General features: G+C 38.2%; 1 long non-coding RNA gene across 1 annotated transcript in view; it reads right to left on the reverse strand.

Annotated features, from left to right (window-relative positions):
• Nucleotides 1–13762: 13762 nt before the first annotated feature.
• LOC141380639 (uncharacterized) overlaps nt 13763–16942 on the reverse strand; it is a 137241-nt gene continuing 134061 nt past the window's right edge. Inside the window, exons 2-3 of the long non-coding RNA XR_012398993.1 lie at nt 15562–15742; nt 13763–15499 (exon numbers count right to left, since the gene is read on the reverse strand). This is a non-coding gene — a long non-coding RNA (uncharacterized lncRNA). The remainder of the gene's footprint in view (nt 15500–15561; nt 15743–16942) is intronic.

The following is a 16942-nucleotide window of genomic DNA, read 5'->3' on the forward strand; positions in this document are numbered from 1 at the left end:
GGGAAATATTTGAAAAAGAAAAAAAAATTCAAAGGGGGGCTAATAATTTTGACTTCAGCTGTATATAAGTTTAAATACATATTTTGTAAACACACTAAAGACGCATTGTATTTTATTAATAGGATGTGCTTTGCAGCATTGTGTTTTGTAATTGAATATCTGTGTATTTAAACATATCTTGTGGAGTTTTCCTACACTACAAAACCCAACAGTAAACTTTATTAAATGAAATGAGTGTAGTTAACTCAAAATTAACTGAAAAGTAATTCTACTCAGTGTTATTGAACTCAGTGTTGAAGGTATTGAATTACTTCAACTAAAATTAGTTCAACTCAAATGGTTTGTAGCAATCAGTTTCCTCAAACGGTTTGAGTTGCCTTAACTTATTGGGTTTTACAGTACTTAGTTAAAGTTCTCTTCATTTATTGTTTTTTTGTGTGTGTGTGTGTGTTATACAGGAATGTTGATTAATATCTCTGAAACCAATGTTGTTGTGAGTAATTATTATGTTTTTTATTTAAGAAAGATTATTTATCATATTCTTGCTACTACATTACTATTATTTCTGTTTGCAATCTGTGATATTGTACATCTCATATGCATGTTGTAAGGTGTGTGTGTGTGTGTGTATTGAGAGCTTTTGCTCTTTACTACTATGTCTGTTGAGATGAAAAACAGCCACAGCTGATATTGAGAGAGATTGTCTAATTGTGTGTGTGTGAGTAAAATCACCGCAGCGTGACCATATTTGTGTAAAGCTTCTTTTTTAGTGTGTTTTCAAACGGATGAAGTATATTTGCTACCTTTGGGCTAATTTTTTAGGAACATATCTTCATGCTGATGACACAAATCAATCCCATGTGAAATTAAAATCAAGTTTTTTTTAGGTTTTAGAGACAATATGTTAGTCTGGAGGTTATCTATTAGCTAGTGTGCTCCAAAATCAAATCAAATCAAATCAAATTAATTTTATTATCACATCATCAGCAGCACGTGTGCTATGACGAGTGAAATGCTTAGGTGCTGGCTCCAGACAGTACAAAATACATACAGTGCAGATACAACAACAGTGCAAAATACAACAGCATACTCCCAAAAAACAGGACAATGTAAAATTGATAGCGATATGTACCATGAATAGGTTTACCCATGGCTGTAGGCAGTATTGTTTCAAATATGGATTGGTTGAAGTGCAGTGCATGCTACATATTGATGAAACAGTGACAAAATTCATAGTTAGAAATTAAAAAATAGATTCAAAACTTTACTTTTGTCATTTTTAACATATCTTATTTTATCCTATATGTTTGTTTTAGGTTATGGACTTTTTATATTAATTGTGGCGTCAGTAAGCTTTTCTTCTGTTTCTGTTGTTCATTTGCTTCAAGGGTTATCATGTCGTGTGTGTTCAAAGATGCTTTTCTGCAGATCTCTGTTTTTAAATTCTCCTCTGACATCAAAGGAATTTTTACCCATAGAAGTTGTGCTCAATGAATATGTTCTCATTTTCAGGCCACTCTCTGCAAATCCCCGAGATGGCTGTGTGGGAAATTTCCTATTCTGATGCTCGGTTTGAAAATCAGCAAACTGCCTGGACCAAGATTTCATGACTTAAAATACTGAGTTGCTGTCATGTGATTGGCTTATAAGATGCTTGTGTTAACAAGCTGTTAAACAGGTACAGTATACCCATTAGAGACTGCATGTACAGTATACTGTATCTCACATATATTTCCTTGATGGGTAATTGCTCATTCATAAGCATACTTCACTTCATTTACTGTATTAAGTAGCTATCATATCATCATGTCGCTCACAACATGTATTAATAGTAAAACCTTACAAAAAATTAGCTTTTTTGATGCTTCCTGGTGGTGGTTATAAGTTGCCATGCAGATTCTGTCCGTTTAGTGCTCCTATTGGTTCTTCATTTTATAGTTGTTGTAGCTGAATCGGTTATTATAACATCTTATGTTATAACATATAGTTCTAAAATCTTTTCAGATCCTAGAAGAACATTAGAGTCAGCTTTAAAGGATACACTTCCAGTTTATGTTAAGTTTAGACTTACAGTTAGTTATGTGCTTCTACATTAGTGACTACATTTACATGGACATCAGTAATCAAATTATTTGTCTTAATTTGAATAAGACAATAATATGATAAAGGTGTTTACATGAGTTGCTTTTTGAATGTTCCTTTCATGATCCTGTCTTACATGTTATAGCACATAACTTGATTAATGTCATTGCGTCGACACGCTATTCACATTTCCTCTGGAGTTTCATGTAATTAGGGGTTTTTCATTTTTAATTTGTCAACTTTAACTGCAGTTTGGCACTTTCACTTTCACTAGGGAACATTTCATTCTTGCCCCCGTGACAAACGAGATATTGGATGCGAGTATGAACTTGTTGTTATGGTTGTATTAATTAAATTTGATACCGCACGCCATATGGGGAAAAAAAAAAACTCAGCATTTCGCGATGCAGGTATCTGTGATCTTTTACTCACTCGGTAGAAACAAAGAATAGTGTCAAACAGCCATGTTTGTTTCGACTATCCAGTCACAATATGCAGTGAAAATACATTCACGACGGTAATAGTTTAATTAAGGTGCTTACATGTCTGTACTGCACTTCAGTAATGTGACTAAACTGGGCATACTCCACGTCTTAATTACATTTCTTTTTAGTTATATTATTACTTTAGTCGAATTAAGGTATAGATGTAACGCTGTTTACATGCTTGACTCTTAACCAGAGTATTGTCTTGGATGTATTATTTTAATTATCGGTGTCCATGTAAACATACTCACAGTTATCCATCTGGTAATCTTCTGGGAGTTTGGGAATAATTTACTGTTGGGGTTCGGTTTAGGGTTAGGAATAAGATTTGGATTAAATTTTCGAACAACAATGATGTTCCAGAATCAAACAGATGTTAATCGACTGTACACTCTTAGAAATAAAGGTATGCGAGCTGTCACTGGGGTGGTACCTTTTTAAAAGGTACACATTTGTACTTAAAGGGTCCATATTGGTTCCTCAAAAGTACCTATTAGTACTTAAAAAATTTAAGAAGAACACTTTTGTAATTTTTAGGTACTTATATATACCCTTGAGGTATTAATATGGACCTTTTAGGTACAAATTTGTACCTTTTGAAAAGGTACCATCTTTTACAAAATCCCAAATTTGTCTCAGACAACCAAATTATGGATAAAGTTACACAGTGTGAGCATGGTTTTAATTAAAAACTTGCTAAAGCAGAAATCTGTAGTTGCTTTGATGATTTTTGTTTTGATGAATTTAAGATTTGAGATACCACAGATACTTTGATGTCTTTGACAATACAAGCATGGGCTGGCTCCACACCCCACCAGGTGGGAATTTGGGAAAGTTCACTCCTTTTCTTTCCTCCCTTTACATTTGAAGCATCTCTCACACTCCCTTCTGTTCACTCATCCTCCTCTTCATCAAACTCACACAGAATAGTCATCTCAAAATATGAATGTTCTTTAGCAATCCATATGACTTTATCTATCATGTTTGATATCATTTGAAATGTCTCAGTGCGACTGATGACAATGGTCTCATTCCTTCAGAAATAGACATAATCAAACAATAGATATATAACTTCAGGTATCTTTTGAACCACTGCTAAGGATGTGCCTTAGAGGGTTTCTATTTAAATTACCATTTGTTCCCTATAGGCGGTAACTCTTCAGATCAAACATGCCACTAAATGCAAATGCCTTTTGTTGTTCCACATACACCGCTCCTTGAAGGAGATTGCTGATCTGACTGTTTTAGGGAAAGTGTCAAGAGGTTCAGGGCAATTCTGTAACCAGATTAGCCCATTGTGTGGAGCTTGCATGCTCCATCCTATGTATTTTTTAAAATCAGGTATGCATCTTTTGACCTCAGATCTATCTTTGAGAATTTGATGTTTTGTATTGATTGTTTATGAATTAACTTGAATGAATTGGAATAATACACTTTTAACTGACCAATGCTGTAAATTGTTATGTTTTGAATAATTCAAACAGATTTTGTATTATTATCTTCAGTAGATTATGTTAAGTTCATAGCATCCCCTGTACAGGTTAGTAATGGATTAAAACACAATAGACGGAGCAGTGTGGTATACTATACAATGTTCTTAGAGCTCCGACTAATGCTGAGTTCAGACTGCATGATTTTAGCCCCGATTTTGACTTGGCGACAGGTTTTAGGAAATCGCTGACAAACGCCTGTAATCACAGGCAAATTGGTGCTCGTGCATGTGAGTGACAATCAAACAGTATGAACTATCAAAGTCGCAATCTGAGAGAATCGTAGATGAATCGCCGAAGCCTGTGAGATATTTGGCGTGCTAAATATCTTAAGCTGTCGGTGATTCAAATCATGCCGTGTGAAATGAGTTTTGACTGAAAAGAACATCACTGATCGCCTACAGCCAATGAGAGAGCTGCATTCACTTGTGTGTGGGTGTGTGTTTGGTTTACCTGCATGCCAGCGAGAGGTTGAGGAAGAAGTTAAAAGAGTTAATTTTTGGTCAACCCGGGCTCATTGTGGAAACATTTTCGTTTCTGCAGACCGCGAGATACGTCCCGGGAGGTACATATTCGAGTGTTTTTTGTTTTCGCGGATCCGTGAGAGGCCGCTGTGCTCGCTTTTTCGCTTCTCGGGCGCCTCTTGGGAGCGCGCGCCGTTCGCGCCCGCACTGTTCTTCGCGCCCTCCTCTTCCTCCTCCTCCTTCCCTAATCCCGAGCGACGGTTTGCAAAAGCCATCCAGAAAAAAAAAAGCAAAAGCCCTCGTCTTCGATTTCGACCGCGTTTTCGGATCCCGCCGCGTTCTCGCCCTTTTTTTCGGATTCTGTTTTTCGTCTTACCTGATTTCTGGAACCGCTGTTCCCCAGACTCGATCCCGGTCGTCGTCCCCGCGGCCGGCTTCTCCTTCTCCTCCGGGGCCTCCGCTCCGCCGACGCAACGCTGTGAGCTAAGCGGACAAACTGGTTGCATCGGGAAAGCCCTCCACTCGGAGGCGAGCCGTCAGCCGGCGAGCGCGAAGAGGAGGAGCGGAGCGGCACCACACCGCCCCGCAGCGTTCGCTCGAAAAAAACTGAACACGTCCGTATGTACCTCCGGCCACGTAAATCGCGGTCTCCAGAAACGTCCACGGGGCTGTTTCAAGAATGAGCTTGGGTTGTTTTTGGTTTATGTAGACCCAAGAAACGGAGGAAAAACTAGTGGAGGTTTGACAGGAGCACCCTTGTCTGTTTGACGTTTCATACAGAAAGTTAAAGAAAGTTGAGGAGAAATAGCTAATTCCCTTAAAACCCAGGTGAGCAAAAATGTACATTTTCTACCCCATTAAAGGCTTCTTTCTCGTTATGTAGTTATCAACAAAAGGAATACGACCTGTTTTTGGCTGTGAGACGTAGTTTGGACGAAGTTGTCGGCGATTCTTACTATTGTAAAGTCATGCAATGTGAAAGCCCCTGTCGCCATCCATCTTGCAGTGTAAATCTACACAGTATCTAAATGTGGGTAGGCTTTCATCTCTAAACTTATAATACTATTTAAATCATACTGTATGATGATTACTCAAAGTAATTTGGTCTGCCTAATTCTATAGTAATGATCATGGTATGATTAAGTAGTTTTGTTTTGATTTGGTAGATAGCAGATTTTATGGGGGCCACACAAAAATATTCTAAACTGAGTATGTAGGGGTTTGCCTTTTTAAAATAGTGGTTAATTGCCTCTGTTTAATGACCGAGACTGACATGCTTGTGCTTAAGAGATATGTATACTCGGCCAGTACAAGACTCAGGATGTTATAGGAATCCGAATGCACGAGAATAACATACAATAATGAATTGAAGAGAATATTCATTTATAATCTAAAATAATATCAAAAGAAACTAATTTTCAATGTTTTATGACTGAAGTCAGATAAAACGAGAATAAATATGTTCATATTTTAAACCACCTCATGCTAAAATTGGAGTTGGATATGAGTTAAATTAAAGTAAATCAACATTGTGTTCTGGAAAGACCAAACAGGCAGTGAACCGTCATCCACCAATGGATACTGTTGTGGAACTAACTGGCTGGATCTTACAAATTTGTCATTTTTTCATTTGAATAATACATTCTAATTGACAAAACAGAGCAGTGCTACATAGGACAGTAAAGAACCTTAAGCATAAAATTAACACATTTTTAAACAATTACAAATGTGGATTCACTAATGCTCCATATGATAAACTGAGCAATAAAGGTGCCTTAACAAACATCCAGTCAAATGTGAGCTGCTTTTCAAGCTTAGAGAGCGGTTGCAGCTTTGTTATCAAAATAATAGACATTGCTCCTTTAAAATTACTCCTGTCAAGACTGACAGACATGAACAATAGACCTAGAATGACACACGAACACCTAAAAGTGGTGCCACCCACATTAAAATTACACCCTTCCATCTCTGTTCTATGGGCTTGTCGTTTACGTCTCATTGAAATGTCGAAAGCATTCATTCAACAACCCTTTTTTGACATTTGCTGCTGTTGGCCAGAAAATAAGCGAACAAACCAACCTTTCGGAAAAAAGGTTTTTGCTGTTTTAAGAAATGCATGCTTCCGGCTATTTTGGCAAGTCATGTGGAAAGAACACACCTTTAAGCATGAGCATGAAAATGTTAAGTGGGTGAGAATGGATAACACATTTCCTGACACTTCCATATGTGTTGTTTTCTTCTGTCCCATTACTAATCAGATCCATTTAGGTATATGTCATCCAGAATTGAAGAGTTCAGTTGCAAAAGCCGCTAAACGGCATTTCCGTTAAAAATGAGATAATGACATTAAGTGAATGCTTTAGGCACGTAGTACAATCAACAATAGAATTGCTCCAAACTTACTTGGCAGATTTATATTTTAAATTTCAGGTGGTTTGTGTAATGTATTATGTTTGGTAAAACAGTTTCTAATGACATCTTCATTTTTCAACTAATTGTCTTGTTCCAATAGGTGGATTTAGAGGGTTTTGCATAAAAAGCAGAACTAGATTTAGCTGGTTTTGACACAAAATAAAAATTCACTTTGTTAAAAAACAAATAATTATCTAAAGTGACATTTAAAAAAAAAAGGTATTTTATTTACCAGCTAATAACCCTATCATTTACAAGAAAAAAGTCTGATGGGTTTAGAGGTTTTTGCATCTGAACTCTTCAATTATTATATGCGGAGTACATATAAAATATATATGGCTAAGATTTTACACTGGACAATTAAATGTCACAACTGTTTCATATGGAAGAGATTTCCAATGACAAGACCCTATTGAACCTTCCAGTAAACTGCCATCATAAACTCATCACATTTACAATATGGAATGTTCAAAAACACTGATGTTCACTACCCAACTAAGACATGATATATTGTGGGTCTCACTGCATTAAGTGTGACTGTTTCAACATCATGACTTTAAAATATGTACATTTACTTTAACTCAATATTTTAAATGGATTTTACAGTATTCAGCAGTTGCTCCTCACGATGCTTATGTTTACATTGCAAAAAATGGTTTTCTTACCTAGATTTTTTGCCTTGTTTCTAGTCCAAATATCTAAAAGTTCTTAAATCAAGAAGCATTTTTTAGATAAGCAAAACATATTGTCTTGTTTTAAGAAATAATATGCCAAAATGAAGTGAGTTTTTCCATAAATCAAGCTAAATAATCTGCCAATGGGCTAGGCAAAATAATCTTATCACAAATCGAAAAACAAGATTATTTTGCTTACCCCATTGGCAGATTATTTTGCTTGATTTGAGGAAAAAACTCCATTTTGGCATATTATTTCTATATTTATATCTTATAGGCTATATATCCTTATTATATCCTATGTATATCCTTAATATTTTAATTCTTTTTCACATGTAAAGATATTTGCGTATTGCTGTACACCCTGTCTGTATTAAGCAATGTGTAAGCGAGGCGCACAACTAACGTGCTCTGCGCTGTACAATATTTAATCTGATCTATTTGAACCTTCTATTATAAGTTCTTCAAAATAGCAATACGAGCCTCAATACGCCTTCTTTTTTAGACCAGAACGCCTATGGGCGCACATACGATCACAAATGCATTTGCTATTGAAACAGCGTGGCGCAAAACATCTAAACGACTCTTCTGCCAAGTTGAAACTAGCTAACAACAATAGCGTCTTGCAAATGTTTTAGTTTTCAGGGGTCAAAAACTTTGTGGTAGTGTGGACAGTAGATTTAACCATGGTAAAATGTATGTGTTTTAAAACTAAAATGTGTTAATGTAAACAGGACACCATTGCAGTGAGAATCCTCTGGCTTCACCTCAAGCCTCCGGCCCTATGAATCTAATTCTGGGCCTACAAGCTCATGCCCTTCTTCAGCTCCACCATGATTTGACAGCTCTAGGAGTCCCTCATACCTCTGACTCAGCCTTGGTCATCGCTTTGCTGCTGTCACAGACTTCTAGATTTCCAATAGTGCTTTTCTCTGCTGGACTTCTTCCAGCTTCTGAATTACCTTTACCCTCTCTGTCATCACTGTGGTCTGACAGTGGAATAGCAGCTCTGATTTGTGCTTCCGAGTCGTGGATGTTACCTTTGTCAGCCTCTTTTAATCTTGGTTAGAAAAAAGCTGAAACATATTATGGAGTTTGGTCAGAAAGGTTTTACAGCCTCAATTTCCTACTTTTCTAAGATTTTAGTTTTCTAATTAGCAATCTTTTATACTTACTCTTACTTGCTCTCAGGGCCGTTTACATTGAAGTTGATATTTAGTTGCACCATATTGGTGTTTCGCAACAGTCAATTTTTACGAGGTAGGTTGTTAGCCCAATGCTCAACCCCAAACCTGGAGGACCAGGACATACACACATACACTACGGACGATTTAGCTTCCCCAATTCACCTATAGCACATGTCTTTTGACTTGTTGGGGAAACTGGAGCATTAGGAGAAACCCACGTGAAACACGGCAAGAAAGTGCAAACTCCACACAGAAATGCCAACTGACCCATTATAATCTTTTCTAAGATTTTAAAATTAGATATTTTGGGTTTTAAAGACACAACAAATGTTTGTTCAAAGAAAAGAAATTACTCCTAAAATCTGAAGTGATTTTTCCCTTTACAATCTGTTCTTGAAACATGTAGAATTTCTTTTTGGCCTGATGAAGATGCTCTTGAGAATTTGGGATCTTGTATATAATCAGCAGTTGCTAAGCAATGGAAGAGTTATACTCTTTGTGCACTTAAGGACATCTGTGAAGTGGAAAACATTAAATAATATGCATTCCATCGAAAAAATACAAACCAAGCACTGTACCCTATTATCTTACATCCTTGCTGAAAGAACGAATGTATATTATAAATCTTGAATGATACAGCTTCATTTGCAACCATGGCCTCCAACTTAATAGTTTTACTACAAAAAATGGGCTCAATTCATTTTCTGTAAAATATTACAACTGTCATGAGTATCACTCGAAAGCAACATGCCTCCCCGTTTAAATGCAAATTAGAAAGGCTCAGAAAAGCAATACAAGTGTCTCTTGTACAGTAATATGCAGCACTTCAATCTGCGGGCCTCATTTTAACTATTCTAATTAGATATAGTACTGAGATTATAGAAATACAGGGCTGAGTGGAACATGATCAGTGCAGGATTTAAGACCAACTTAGATTGTTTAAAACCATAACAGATTCTGATTAGGAGGAGGAGAATAGAGAGTTAATGGGATGCTCTACTGCAGCTGTCTTGGGTTCAAATGTATAAACATCTCAGTGACCTTAAGCTTTGATGACCATGATTGCCTTCCGCTGGCGCCAGAACACTCAGCCTTTACTCTAAACGTTGAGGTGTCCTTAGCATATTCTTAATTTATCTCAAAATTAGTCACTTGTAAACAATGGGAGTAGTGGAGGTGGATTTGGGAGCAACTTGTGAGAGTTTTGAGGAAACAGACAACACACACAACTTTAGTTTGTGAGTAATTTGCAATAAAGGAAAAAAAATCATAAAGAAACCATCGGAGAAATTCACTAAGAGTTAACTGGTGTTGCTTGAGCTGTCTGTGTGAACTTCAGCCAGAGGGGATTTCATTATAACCACCTCAAAATGTGCTAAACTGTGACTGTGAGATCTCACTTCACATTGCTAAAAAGAACAACTGCAGAGATGTTAAAGGGAGAGTTCACCCAAAAATCCAATTTCCTCAGATCATCAAAGATGTAGGTACCTTTTTTCCCTCAGTAGAATATTAAAGCAAATTTATAGCTAAATCTGTGGTCCTTAGTGATTCTTTTAAAATTTTATATACTATAAAATCCTTAGTGATTCTTATATTTCTGCGCGCTGTCTCTGTTGTTCTGCAATAACACTTTCGAAATGCTAGTGGGCAGTGAGGTGTTAATGTTCCTCTGTGTCAAGTTTCTTCACTGCTTTTTTATTTTATCTGAACGCTTCCTGAATGTACAAGTTGCTCAAACTCCCTCATTTTGATGCAGGAACCAACGGACGTGCAACAACTTTAACTATGAGGTAAACACAAAACAAAACTTTCCAATCCGGAGCTCCTTTACGGGAAACAATCGCTCCATTATGCTCGCGCCGCTCGCACGGCTCTCTGTCCCGCCCTGACTTGTCAGCGCTACCAAGCCAATCAATTACAGAGCTTGCGATATGTGTCGGTGCAACGTGTAGTTAAATTTTTTGAGAGGTGCACGTCAGCAATGCTGACGGCCACAGCATAGGGCTATGCGTCAACGCGTAAGCTGCGCCCTAGCATACGCCTGAGCTTGACGCAGAAGTATAAATCAGTCCTAAATGTGCGCCCTGCCACCCTATAAAGGAAACTTAATTCTGCCGCTTGTATCCGTAATATTTTATATTATATTTTTCCCATGGAACCTGGCCAGGCTTAGCCCGAAGAAGCGATGTGGTCCCATCCTCCTGCGGGCCCACCACCTACAGGGGGAGTCGTAAGGGGCTGGTGCATTGTGGAAAGGCCGGTGGTCAAAGGTTAGGACCAACCCAACCCAATCATCGGGCACAGAAACTGGCTCCTGGTACATGGAATGTCACCTCGCTGGGAGGGAAGAAGCTTGAGTGTGAGAGGTGGAACAGTACCAACTAGATATAGTTGGGCTCACCTCCACGCACAGCGGGGGCTCTGAAACTTAACTTTATGAGAAGGGCAGAACTACTCTGGAGTTGCCCACGGTGTAAGGCGGCGGGCTGGTGTGGGCTTGCTTATAGCTCCCCAACTTAGCCACCATTTGTTGGAGTTTTCCCCGGAGAGCAAGAGGGTTGCCTCCCTGTGCCTTAGGGTCAGGGATAGGTTTCTCACTGTGGTTTGTGCCTACGGGCCAAACATCATTGCAGAGTACCCGGCCTTCTTGGAGTCCTTGGGAGGGATGCTGGAAGGTGCTCAGACTGAGGACCTCCATTGTTCTACTGGGGGACTTCAATGCCCACGTGGGTAATGACAGTGATACCTGAAGAGGCGTGATTGGGAGGAACGACCTCCCTGATCTGAACCCAAATGGTGTTCTGTTATTGGACTTCTGTGCTAATCTCATAGAGCATAAAAACCACTGCAAAATATTACACAACATATTCTAACAATTCTAATTCTTACCTATTAATTTGACGTAATAGGCTAGTCTGTCAAAAGCTTCTGGTGGCAGTAAATCAGCTTTTTACACCATGTCTGGTTCAAAATTATTATTGTTTTCTTTTGGTTACATCAATGAATATGTGCGCTTTATAGATACTCACTACATTTTTGTGCCTCTTACAACATGATCCACCAGGTGTAACAGGGACTCCCGAGTAAACGTTCGTCCAATTACAGAACAAAACAACTTTGATTTGATCACACCAAAACTATTTTTCTCTTCTAAGGCACACTGCTCTGCCACCTTTTTTGTTGATATTAGAGCATTGTGCTGCACTTTTTATGGTACTATGCAACCACTACATCAACAGTCTTGAAGCTGGAGCACATGATGGCGAAATAACAAGCAATCGTTTCCACTGGTTTTAGTTCATTCTGGAAAACAGTGCCATTCTACCCTTCATCTTCACTAGTGACGACAGGAAGACATGTGCATGGTGTCCATTTCTTAGGGTATTATTTATTTTCCTACCCATTTAAACTTTGTTTCAAGGACCAAGGGGGATGGGTATGAAATAGTGTTGGGCCTTAGTGTAGTCATTGGTTGATTTGGTGGTGGCAAATGTAAGAAAGCATCACAAAACAGTACATTATAACCATAGCAATAAAAAAGTGCACTCAGATTGTCCAGTCACAGAATTCTCTCTGTTACAATGAAACTACAAAGTAAATACAACACACATTCATTGACTGTTCATTGGTGCACTAATTTACCTGCTTGTTAATGTACAATTCCAATTAGCCAATCGCACAACAGAAACCTTAGGAATGTGTTTCTTCTGACATGGTCAAGACATATTTCAAACTTATCAGTCAAAGTAAAAAGGCTAAAAAATCTGTCACTGTGGCAGTACCTTTTCAAAATGTACTTTTTTGTTCCTTAACAGGCCCTTAAAGGTACATATTAATACCAAAAAAAGTACAAATCAGTACCTCATAGTAACTTTACCTTAAAGGTACAAATGTGTACCCTAAAGGTATTTATGTGCAGCTGTAAAGTTATTCAACTCGTGGCAACTTTGTGGGTGAAAACGTCTTGTTGAGGTCAGATGTCTGAGGAGAATGGCCAGGTTTTTTTAATAGTACCTGGATGCAGCCAATCCGATGGCTCAAACACACAGTCTAGCAGGTGAATCAGTTCTGTATGTGGCTTTCATACACACATTTTACCTCTTGAGCCCAGCATGAACTAGGGACTCGTCATAGATGCTTCAACTAACATAAAAAAACCCAGCCAAAGTGAAAAGTAATTTCATCAATAAAATTCTTTTCAGATCCGTGGTAGTATTTGCCTACAAGCTCTGCCACATCCGCTTCTCGCTCAGATGTCTGCTTCCCAATCCAATGATGATTTCTCGGTCAGACGTCAGTCTCAATTTTGTGACAGTTTTGGTGCTGTCGCTTACTGAATGTGAAGGGGCTCCGTATTTCCCTCTGTTGCAGTCTTGTCTCATCTCTCGTTTATCTATCTGCATACACATCTCTTTGCATTAGCATACACATAAAACACAAATGCTTTTGAAATCCAAATCTTCTGAATGATTGTTAGTCTGCATTATTTAGGGCAACCGGAGCCAGGAACAATTCCCAAAAGACAATATACTTGGAACGGCATCTATGCTTATGTAAGTCTTTTTTTTTTTATTCTCGAGGTTTCTATAATCCTGGAGCAGGCCGTATTGTTAGCAGCTGCTGTGGTGGTCAAGGAGGAGTGGAGAGCATGAGACTGATTCCCGTAAGACACCAGTGACAGACGAGTCCAAGAATTGATCCTGTGGGCCAGCCGGTGACCTCTCCCACCTGCAGCTTCTCCACGATGGACGTCCAGCATTCTCCAGCCTCTGGCGGCTGGACTGCAGCGCTGCACAAGACGTTTGGCCATAGGAGAAATGGCTGTGCCCAACTGAGCCTGGTTTCTCTCAAGGTTTTTTTCCTTCACTTTTGCAGATTAGCGAAGCTTGTTCCTCGCTGCTGTCACCACTGGCTTGCATAGTTCCGGAGTTGTGGAGTTGCACATTGATGGATTTGTTCTTCAGTGTTTGGACTTTCAGCAGTGAAAATTAACCCACACTGAACTAAACTGAACTCAAACTGTTTCAATTTACTATAATCTTTAATGTGAAGCTGCTTTGACACAATCTATATTGTAAAAGCGGTATTAAAATAAAGATGAATTGACTTTAATTAAATTGAATCATTTAACATTCAACCGTAACTTTCTCAACCGTCTCAACTTTAACTTTTCCAATCATAACTTGCTCTCTAAACCAAATATGGTGTATCGGTGGTGTTCCGCTTGCTCTCCTGTTGCCTCTTAAAGGGTCCATGACTTTAATACATAGAATGATTGAATAGCTCATTAGACTGGTACTGCATGGACTCAAACTTACAATGTGAGACACAGTGCTCTCAATAGAGTTAGAGACATCACTTTGAGGGGTTAGGGTGTGCATTAAAAGAATTGCATGCAGCTCACATTACAACTGCACATGGCCTGCATCCACATCTCTCTTGTTTTTCTTAGCTGATGGAAAGACAACAGAAAATCATACAACCATTTGGTATAACCAAATTCTGCAAAAGAGCATCACTGAACACACAACCCTTCCAAACTTGAAAAAAATAAGCTACAGCAGCCTAAGAGAACTGGTGACACTAATCATCTCTTCAAAACAGAAGATGGAAAACTCTGAATATTTAGTCTTGATTTCTACAGCAACATTCACTTGGAAGGATCTTAATTTCGCATAGACATCATTGAATCTTGTATTTACTTTAATTTGTCAGTATTTCTGGTTGCTTCTGGTGACGTATTACATAGGAACATTCTGAAACGTAGTCCTATATACATTTCTGGAGGCCGCAAACTATGTAGCCAGAGGTATGTTTGGCTGCATTAAATTTTTCAAATGAAGAGCTATGGGGTGGTATGACACCATTCCTTTTCGTGCTTACCAGCTGTCCGCTTACCTCTGGACGGATGGCTTTTTCACTGTAACCAGTTTGTCCTGTTATTCGCCATGTACGTCAGCTGACTTAAGATGCAGAGAGGCATTGACTACGACGACGGGGTTCGAGTCCGGTAAAGAACGGTTCCAGAAAGCAGGTAAGATAAACAAAAAAAATAAAATAAATAAAAATAAAAAGTAAATAATAGGGTGAGAATGTGGTAACATCTGAAAATGTAAAAATCAGACGAGGGCTTTTCTTTTTCTGGATTGCTTCTGAAAATTGTTGTTTGGATTTAGGAAAGTGAGGAGGGTGGGTCAGTTGATTGGTCGGTCAGTCAGTTAGTCATTTAGTTAGTCAAACAGTCAGTCAACAGAGGCTGCTGGTGGGTTTATGCGAGAACAGCAGGCACGAATGGCACTCGCGAAAGAAATTTGAGATCTCAAAAAGCATACACAGTGGCCTCTAGTGGATTCGCTAAAACAAAAACGTACCTCCTTGGATAAATTTTGTGGTCTCCAGAAATGTATATTGAGGTACGTTTTTTAGAATGAAGCTGGGTTGGATGTAATGCTTTGGGACGTCTCTTGATACTCATAAAACAAAATATGCAAGTGTCTAATAAAAAATCAACTTAAGCAAGATGTCACATATTAAATATTACAGATATTCACTTGGTTCAACTGGATAGGTGGTTAGTGTTGGCTAAAAAAAGTATGTTCATGTTCATCCCTGCGTTGTTCCTCTCTGTTCTCTCAGGCTAGGGGCTGGGGATGCAGTCAGGCAGCTGGTGATCGCTCCTGACAGCCTGTGCGTCCACTGTGCCTGGAAGAAAAGGTGAAGAGTGAACCTAAAGATCAGAGACAGCACTATTGCTTGTTTCTTACTTTCATAAAAATGCCAGCCGCCTTTACTGTCTTCATCAGTATCCACCTCTGCCTGCTGCTCAAAGTATCACCGACATGGCTAGCCTTAATGGGGCTCTGAGTGCTCCAAACAAACCCTGGCTCCAGTCCAGCTCATGTCACCCACCGCTGCCTTCCTGTTGAGTGCTACTAAAACACAAAGCTGAGGGGGAGGACAAACACAGTGCAGACCTATATGAAGTACATTCATATGAAAGCACACCAAATGTGTTCAGCTTTTTAGTTTGAGCTCTTGCTGTCCCTTTTCTGACTGAACCCGCATGGTCAGTATATGGGAGTGAGACCCAATAAGACATTTAGATGAAGGTATGGATGAACGCATAATCAGATGGATCACCAGACAAGCACAATTACTTTTGATTTTCAGAGATTTGACCAAATTTCTATTTGAAAACCTGATTGTCATTAAAATACATTACATTACACACAAATTAAAAAATACAAATGGATTTAGCTGTTACCTTTTAAAGTAGTAGGGATAAAGTCTTTTATTATATTTTAGACAATAAGGATTAAACTCTTAAAATGTATACATTTAATTTGCTCAAAATTAAAATTAATCATGGTGGTATTATTGTAAAAATACAGTAATTATTTTTTTCACAAGAACACCATGCTAATCTATGGGTATTGTAGTAAAATTGTAAAGTTAAAAATCATTTTACCAGCATGCTAACAATGCTAAAACATGCTAGTAGTGTGTTCAAATGTTCTAGCATTACATAAACAAATCTGTAAAATCATGTTAGCAATAAAACATCAAACTCTAAGCATTTAAAAGCAGTGCTTTCGATGTCCATGAACTGTATGAACAGCTGATGGTGGCCAAGCAATGACAGAGGCTGTGGGATTGCAAACTCAGAATCACATTAAAATTGCTAAAGGAACCAGCACACGTCCTGTTTTCAGCATGTTTTTAGATGCAATATTTCAATAGGACTTTAAAGAGTTAGCCAAAGAGATACAATACAATCTGTATAGAGTGATTACAGCACAATTTAATACATATTTTGCAAACTACAGAAAACAAGGAGGCATCCATTTTAATCACACAATTTAATTAATTATTAGTTAATGATTTGATTATTATTCATTATTATTTGTCATTTTATTATGTTTAATATTCTATTATTAATATTTTCTTATAATTATTGGTTTATTATTATTTCACTTTTCCTCGTTGTCATAATTTTTATGACTGTGTGGATTCAAGTGACACTTGCTTTCATGAGTAAGAGATAAGAGAATATCTCCATTTTAATGTACCTATTGTCTCTGGACAATGTTGTGAAGCAGTAATGTTTCATTGCTTGTGGTATAATAACACTTGTTGGATTTATCG

The sequence above is a fragment of the Danio rerio genome, chromosome 23 (genome assembly GCF_049306965.1).
Source record: "Danio rerio strain Tuebingen ecotype United States chromosome 23, GRCz12tu, whole genome shotgun sequence".
Classification (NCBI taxonomy): Eukaryota; Metazoa; Chordata; class Actinopteri; order Cypriniformes; family Danionidae; genus Danio; species Danio rerio.